We start from the raw sequence: 8,625 nt of genomic DNA, 5'->3' as shown, positions 1-8,625 counted from the left end.
AGAGTAAACTTGCAATCTAATTTAATAGAAAAAGACTTGCTATCATTAGTAATTTAGAAAATTTCTTCACACTTATTTCCTTCACAATTGAATCACACACCTCATTTCTTCTCCAACAGTTTGATCTTTTAAATAATAAGAAAAACTGAACTTAACTAACTACATTGAGCAACTATTACTTGGTAGTAAGCAGTGAGGGGTTTTGCAAGCTCAATGACCACAACATTGAACCTTTGCTCTTACCACTGTGATAGTCCTAAGGCTCCAAACAAAATTGAAGTTGCCACTTTGATCTGCTAGTTGACCTGCAACAATGATGAATTAAGAGCACCATCAAGGCCAAGTTTATGCAAATACATTTGAATCAATTAAAAGATTTTGATTGACCTTTTCAACAAAAATTTGGCACAGTTTTTTTGGCTAGTACAAACAATTCAAGAGTCAGCTACTGTCATTCATCACTTTTGAATGGCACTATCCATTGTAAAATTGAAATTGGAATGCACAACGGGTTTTTTCATGAAGGCCATGCCTTTGTTCATTGTTAATAAATAGAAATGCACAACATATTCCAGACTAAAGTGAAATTAAAAGAAATGTGTAAGTCATGCCATTTTTTGTTCAATGTTAACAGTGAAACACATAAATAGTCAAATACATAATGGAGGGTATAGTTTACATTAAATTGCTGCCCAAATATGTTTCTTTGCCTTCTAATGTAATAAGTATCTAGCATGCTGTCTAGAACATGAAATCAGTTCACACATGCAAATAGCAATGACAAAGGTAAGTTCAAAAGGCTAAAATGCACTCAACCCAAAACCAAGTAGCTTTGGAAAAAATATACATAGACAGATATATATATATATATATATATACAGATCCTATCCAGTGCGAGGCATCGCTTTGAAATTTCAGAGCGAGGTTAGGGTTTAGGGTCACTTTTCGGTCGCATATCCACATCTCAACCGTTCAATTTCTAGGTACTAATGTATAGATCATCTCTACAAAATTTCAGCCAAATTGATGGTCGTTAAGGCATTGATAACTGCCTTAAAGCTAGTACGGTTCAGGTTGGACAGATTCAGTTCGTCCATTGGTTTAAGCGAGTTAGATACCTTAAAGACCATCAATTTAGATGAAATTTTGCAGAGATGATCTATACATTAGTACGTAAAAACTGAACGGTTGAGATATGGATATGCGACCGAAAAGTGACCCTAAACCCTAACCTCGCTCTGGATAGGATCTGTATATATATAATTATATATATATATATATATATATGTATGTATATGGATATGTGTGTGTGTACACAACTTTATAAATAAAATTAAGTGATTGACATCTTACCTGTTAGCTTTCTTATGGAGTTTCTTTATAAGTTTCCGCTACTTTTCTGGATGGTTACGTATGCACAGAGATAATCACATAGATAAAAATATCGTCAAATTAACTTAAGAGTCTAGAAACACAAATACTTAAATTTAAAAAGCATTCTAGTAAAACACTCACATCCTCTATCGGCTCAGATCAAATCCTCATAGGCTCCACCTCTTCAAACTTAATGAACTTCCAGATCAAAACCTTCTTCTTCACCTTCACTGGTAATTTTCCAACAAAGATAGTCCTCAGAAGCTTACTTTCGTAGGATATGTGTTGCAACTATGCTAAGTAGCCACTTCTAATCATGAACAGTGATATGTGGAGTTTCCTTTTTCTTTGGATTCCTGCAATAAATCAAATGAATCATACTTCTCATACTTCAAAACATTGCACTTGCATATGAAGTCAGCAGAGAAAAGCAAGTTTAATTGTATCTAGACTTAAAATATTTTCAAGAAATTCTTTCCTGTAAGCCTAAACCTCAGTCATGGAAGAAAAAGTTCATAATCTGCATTGGAAAACCAAAATACCAGCAGGCCCTTGCTTAAACATATGAAAGAAGACCTACAAATTGGCAGGCCAACACTTTTTGATCAAATGCACCACATCAAAACCCAAACAAAATGAAATATCCTAACCAACCAACTCAACATATACCCGATCACATGCTTCCATACATTAAATATAAAGATAGGAAACGGCAACCTGATTTAAGCTGAAAAGATTAACAGTTTGGCCTGATCAAGTCTAGTCTCATAAACCCCATATTTTCCACTGAAAACCATAACCAGTTGAGTTTACAAAATAACAACAGAGATGAATAAAATTACCAACCCAACCTCTTTGCTTGTTTCCAGTACAAACCTCTCCCCCCTTCAATATGTACAACCTCCAGATTAAGCACAGGCTACAAAAATAAAAAACCAAATTCAACCTATGAACAATTCAATCAAAAAGTTTCAAGTTAAAAAATCAAAATCACAGCAAAAACTTTCACCTGCACAAAGCGTGAAACCTGGAAAACCGATTACAGTATCTGAAGACATGCAAAAAAGACAATCAATTAGATTCCAATCCATTAGTAAAAAAATTAAAAAGTAAAACAAATCTTAAACCACTTACCCAAATTCGTCTTCCTCTGCAGCATAACAAAACCCAATAACCCAGCCCCCTTTTCTTCCCGAGGAAGAAGAAGAAGAAAAAAAGGAACCCAAAATGACTACCAAGACTTGTCATTTTCTTGCTCACATCAAAAGCCAATAACCCAGAGCGAAGAGAGAGAGAGAGAGTGAGGAGAGGAGAGCGAGAGAGAGGGAAAAAGATTCAAGCAAGGACAGAAAATTAAATGAAGAACAGAAGAAAGTTCGGTCCAGAAGGAAAGAGGGGGGAAAAAATAGGTGTTCAATTGAGGCTTCCCGAACCCGCTACAAAAATCAGGTGTTTTCTATATCCATTACACTCGAGGGCAAAACTGGTATTGTACTGTTAAATGAACAGTAAAATGAACAGTAGAATGAACGGTGAGTCTCCTTTAGTATATAGTAAACTAGAAAAAGTGTCCGCGCGTTGCCGCGGGTTTTATTATCAATCGATCTATTTGTAGTCACATACTCTAGCTAGGTTAAACTACATTGTGAGGTGCGGTGAGTAATGTGCTCATGTAGATAAATAACAATTTGATTTACTCACTCTTTAGAACAATTGGAATTGTTTGAAATGAAGAAGTTTAGAAGATCAAGAAAATATTATTAACCCAAGGATAGGATATTTTAATCTTATACAATTCAATTAATAAAGCATGGCAGTTTCTTGCTATTACAAAAGATATGATACAAATTGAGAAATATATCTCTCGTACCTCCAATCTGATTTTGACCGTCTTCCACCTCCCATTCCATAACCCAACTGTAGATTAAGATTGTATATGCAATATGTTAGCAACTGATTTGAATTACAAATATTAACCAAGAAACCACGAACCAAAAAAAAAAAAATCAATTAAGAATTAGGTATGAGAGGATTGGATTGAGAACCTACCAATGCTCTTGTATTCAATTGATTAGTTGAACAAAACTAATTTCTGAGCATTTGATTAGTATGTTGTTGATTGTGTAGAATGACTTTATGAGCATTTTTATTTAGTTTATAAGCTTTTGTTGTGAAAAGATTTGAACTTTGTTTGTTAGACAAAAAGAGAGACTATTGGATAGTTTCAGAACAATTGAGTTTGCTTTGTTTGGACAATAAGACTTTTTTTTTTTTTTTTTTTGTTCATAATTTTATCTGATCAAGTTGATAAGTTGTAAAATCAATTAAGAATTAGGTATGAGAGGATTGGATTGAGAACATACCAATGCTCTTGTTTTCAATTGGTGTCATCTTGAGTTCCTTACATCTTCATCAAAGTAGATGGCCTCCATGTCAGATCTGTGATGCACATAAAATAAAGTCAAAAATAGAGACAATAGAAGTCCATAAACCACTGACAATAAGAGTTGCTAATGCTCATCGATTGTCTAACAGTGGTTTAGTCTTCGGGGTGTATAGAGAGAGAAAAATAAAAAATAAAGTATGTTTTTGGCGAATAACATTTATTTCAGAAGTAAGAACAATAATGATGACACCCAAGATTCGATATAATCAAAACTGATGAGTTCCCTGTGAGGAAATCTCACCATTAAACAGTAAAATTATATGGATGGAGAATATTGTTCTAGTTAGTTAGGACATTATATTGCATGCAGTACTGAAAATGCTTTTTGTATGGCGATAACCCAATACTTGGAACCTACCTCCGAGAGGGTTCTGAATTGTTTCAACCAAGTTATATTCTTAAGTGGTTATAATGTGCTCTTATCAAGCTAAGCGGGAGGAGGTAAAAAGATATCCAATAAATTTGTAAACTAATTCGAATCAAAATTGTAAACTATCACTGCTACTGAAAGATTACAAATAGAGGAATCTCGAAGCTATAATTTCTTCTCGTTTGGCTTGGTGTTTCTTTTCTCTTCTTAGAATTAGCAGTTTTTTCTTTTTTCATAAAAAAGGAAAACAAACCCAGAAACACAATCCAAAGAAAGAAGATCAAAGAGGAATACCAACCTTCCCGGAGACTGTTATCCAGCAATTCTTCCTGCACTTATGTTGGCAACCCTTCCACCAACCCAAGGTATTCCTCTCTTTTCTGGCTAATGCCAACAATCATTTCAAACAAAAATTCTCAAAACCTAGATAATGCCACAGCATATATCATATGAAACAAAGAGTAAATAGTTCTTTAGAAGACTAACCTGTGAGAAAGACAATCAAGGTAGACAACCAAGCCCCCGAACCATAACTATCTCATACAAATCAAGTATCACCCAAAAAAGCTAAACAATCATTCAAGCCAAGTTCAGACAGAGAAACGAAGAGATGGAATAACCTATGTCGTAACTTGCGCAGAGGTAACCCAAAAGATAGATTAAGTATTGAGTGCGTTAGAATTCATTAAACAATAGAGATTAAGGAGTTGACAATCTCAGTCAATGATTATCTAACCCAGAATTTAACAAAATTGAAGGAGAATTATTGGCTCTACATACCTCAGTCAATTTGTTTCGATACTGCACTCATCCTCCCCTGCATCAGTGACATGCAAACATTCAGAATGAGTCTGAAGAAACTCTCTAAAAATATATAAATCTGTACTCAATGGAGGTTTCCCGAACACACTAATGTGGACTCGATGGAGGGTTCCCGAACACACTAAAAAACACTCGGTCATTTTCTCTCTACATAAACCTAGGGGGCAAAAAAGCCATTTCACTGTTAAGTGAACAGTGAAATGAACAGTAAGTGAACTTTACTATATAGTAAACTAGAAGGCGTACCCGCGCTTTGCTGCGGGAATTATTGTTATATGTTATCGGAATAATCACTTTTATAGATGATAATATGATTGATTTTATAATATTACATAGTAGAATCTTTAAGATAGGTAAAGCAGAATGAGGTTGAGATTCAATGGTTATAAACTTATAATACAGGTTGAGATTCAATTGAATTTCTCACCAGCATCAATAAGTTCAAATCAAACTTATTGAGAAGGTAAAAATGATCCAGATTATGGTTCAGGCCCTGCAAGGTAAAATAGTTGATGATCAAATTCTAGAATTGATATCACTTTATATGATTTAACTTGTATCTAAGCATCTAATATTTAACTATGTGTATCATTGTTAGTGTTATATATATATACCTGTCCACAGCTCCAGCAGTAGCAATGGATACCTCATCTTTAAGATTAAGAACTGATGTAAGATGCTCCTTGGAGCAGTCTGGAAATGAAGAGGGAAAAAAATAAAGAAAAAAAATGAGGCTGAAATCTGAATGAAAAATAGAGAACAACTGAATAACAACTATAATAAGAAAGATACCTTTTCGTGCATCGAACGTTTTGCTTGTGGGGTAAGATGAGCCTCTTTAGCCACAGCAATTGGCCTACATAAATTAATTTTTAAACTTTAGCAAGATGAAATCTCTTGAGATGAAATCACTTTGCCACAAAGATGTAACTTGCTCAATACATCAAAACATTTAAAAGTTACCATACAGAGCTGTGAGAGCGTGTTTTTGGAGGCTGAGTTGCACTCATATGCTAGATGAGAAATAATACCTTAAATTTAGTGGCGCTTCTCATTAATAAAAGAACATTAAAAAAATTCAATTGCAGGCAAAAACACTAACCTCTATCAGGATCAGGCGGATGTGGACTCAAAAGATTTGACAGCTTAACTCGGAGAAAACAAAAAAAAACGAAAGAAACAGCACAATCAGTAGAATTACTTATATACAACTTTCCTCCTACCAGATTTCATTCCATTTTTCCTTGATTATGGTATGGAAAATTGAAGTGGACTAAAACTTCTTACAGTTTGATCAGCAGAAGCTATGAGAAATTCAGTATCATCCTGTAAAAACATTTACACCATGGTTAATAATACTACACATCAACATGTCTGAATCATATGATTCATCAGTATCTAGTGATTTTAATTTTTAAGATTAAGAACTGATGTAGGATGTTCCTTGGAGCAGTCTGAAATGAAGGGAAACAAAATTGAGGCTGAAATCTGAATGAAGAGTCGAGAAAGAAGAGTCTAAACAAACTGAAGAAAAGACTTAGAAGTGTACTTGCAAACTGATTGCCATAATTGACTTGATCTCAAAATAAAAAGAATGTGTGCAGTCAAAGATTGCAGAAATGAAGAAAATATTTTAGATATTATAGCTAAAATATTTTAGGTACTCTGTTGTTTTCATGTTAATGCTTAATCTGCTTGGTTGATCGAATGAAGGCTTAGCATGAATCACATTGAAAAAAATATCAATAAAAATACATAAACAAATAAATAAATAAAACAGAATACCTGCTCTTGCAGACTTATATATAAGAAAAGAGTTCAGTTTGGTTGCAAATATGAATTGGGAGTCACAAAATGTGAAAAACAATCCGGTACCAAAAATCGGAGCATATAATACCAAATCAAACTTTTTCATGTTGTTCACAACTTAAACCGGAATGGAACATATAAAAATAATAGAATCAAAAGAGAGATTTAAACCATAGTCCATTAGTCCACAGCTTTTTCACCTTGTTCTTTTTTTCCTTCTTCTTTTTTTTTAAAGTAATCAGATATACAAGTTCATGGAAATTATTAGAAAGTATTCATTCAAACAGAGTAGAAATACAATGAGTGCTACTTTTGGCTACTCTAGAGGACTGAAGAGAAATCAAGATATGAACTTTAACTACTTTATATTATAAGCACTAACCCAGTGATAAGATATCATTTAGGATCCAAAAGCCAGCTTTTACAGGAAACAAACAATTACCATGTGAAAAAAATTGAAAGCGAGGAGAACTAACCAGTCCGTTCAAATTCAGAAGCTTGAGATCTCAAATTGAAAGTAGATTCAAAATCTTCCAGCTCCTTCCTCTTCTTCTCCACCCCAAGTAGCATAGTCCTCAACTTCCCAGGTGAAATTCCCCCACCACCACCAACCTGCACTTCCAAAATTCACAATAAAACCACACTCTTTGAAATGGGTATCTGCCTTTATACAGACTTTGAGCCAAAATGAAATATCCAATAAGAGAAAACCAAATTGAATGAAGTACTTATTAGTAAACAAAGTCCCAAAGTAAGGAAAGAAAAGTAAAACTTGTTCTTCAAAATGATTAAATGCTTGACCAACCTAGAGAATAACGTCTGTAATTATAGTCATTGACCTCCAAATAAACTCAGATTCAAAGCCGTTCTCTTGTGCTTCGCCGAATCAGTAAGTTCCTGTAAATTCGATTAAAATCAAAGGATAGTTTAAAAAAAAAAAAAAAAAAAAAGTAAAGTAGTATTTTACTGATCGAACGTTTTCTCTTTGCTTTTAATGAAATTTTCTTCTCTCAGATTATCAGTAGAATCTCAATTTAGGAGCTGTTCAAAAACAAAAATCCAAGTCGCTCCCTTGTGAACAGTGTAACAGTAAACCGAACGTTCAGTAATCAATCATTCGAACACCAAATCAAGAAGGAAGAAGCAGTTACCGACGATTACTTTTTATGAATAGATGAATGATAACACAACGATAGCTATGAACGATCAGATCGATCACTCCTTTTTTACTCTCACACACGCAGTTTCTCTCTCTCTCTCTCTCTGCACTGAAACAAATAGAAGCTCTCAGAAGTAACAATCGGCCAGGCTCCAGAGAGTGTTTTGCAATTGAAACAAAAATGAAGGGCAAAACCGCTACTTCAAGTATGAACAGTTGAATGAACAGGGATGAACAGTCAAGATCATTCGGCTTTAGATTATAGTATAATTTTCCTTCTACTGATTTGGTTGCATGATGTTACAACTTACAAGTATCCTATGCCCAAGAAGAATTGCTGTCGAGACGAGCTGTAATTTTTGTTGTTTTTATGCAGTGGTAGTGGCAGTTTAATTATTTTAATGGGTTAATGCTCATACACCCCAAATCCGGAAAAATACTTCTCATACACCCCAGTGTCTTATTTTTGTTCCCCCTTACACAAAGCTTTTCTCATTTCCTTCCTACCTACCCATCTTTTCAAAATCTCTACCATTAGTACCCTTTCTTCCTTCATCTAGCAAGTTTCTTTGCTGTCTCTGTTTGTCGGAGTCTGCATATACATATGTTTCTTTCATATAATTTTGCTTTCTTTTATCGTTTATT

At 34.1% G+C, this 8,625-nt stretch overlaps 1 long non-coding RNA gene across 2 annotated transcripts; it reads right to left on the bottom strand.

The window, feature by feature from the left end:
- Positions 1–242: 242 nt before the first annotated feature.
- Positions 243–8,124, bottom strand: LOC112187895. Of its 2 annotated transcripts, XR_005806324.1 has the most exons (18): positions 7,973–8,124; positions 7,798–7,862; positions 7,627–7,718; positions 7,298–7,433; positions 6,300–6,338; positions 6,115–6,162; positions 5,976–6,025; positions 5,805–5,868; positions 5,627–5,705; positions 5,440–5,505; positions 4,489–5,007; positions 3,738–3,813; positions 3,245–3,291; positions 2,384–2,422; positions 2,217–2,293; positions 1,516–1,730; positions 1,354–1,399; positions 243–305 (listed from the first exon to the last, which is right to left on the bottom strand). It is a non-coding gene; the product is annotated as an uncharacterized LOC112187895 (long non-coding RNA). The 2 variants fall into 2 exon arrangements; XR_002931247.2 differs by lacking the exons at positions 243–305; positions 1,354–1,399; positions 1,516–1,730; positions 2,217–2,293; positions 2,384–2,422 and having other exon boundaries at positions 3,104–3,291; positions 7,973–8,117.
- Positions 8,125–8,625: the final 501 nt, after the last annotated feature.

The sequence above is a fragment of the Rosa chinensis genome, chromosome 1 (assembly GCF_002994745.2).
Source record: "Rosa chinensis cultivar Old Blush chromosome 1, RchiOBHm-V2, whole genome shotgun sequence".
Lineage (NCBI taxonomy): Eukaryota > Viridiplantae > Streptophyta > Magnoliopsida > Rosales > Rosaceae > Rosa > Rosa chinensis.
Note: the sequence above shows the minus strand (reverse complement) of the source record. Positions and strands in the feature narration are given on the sequence as shown.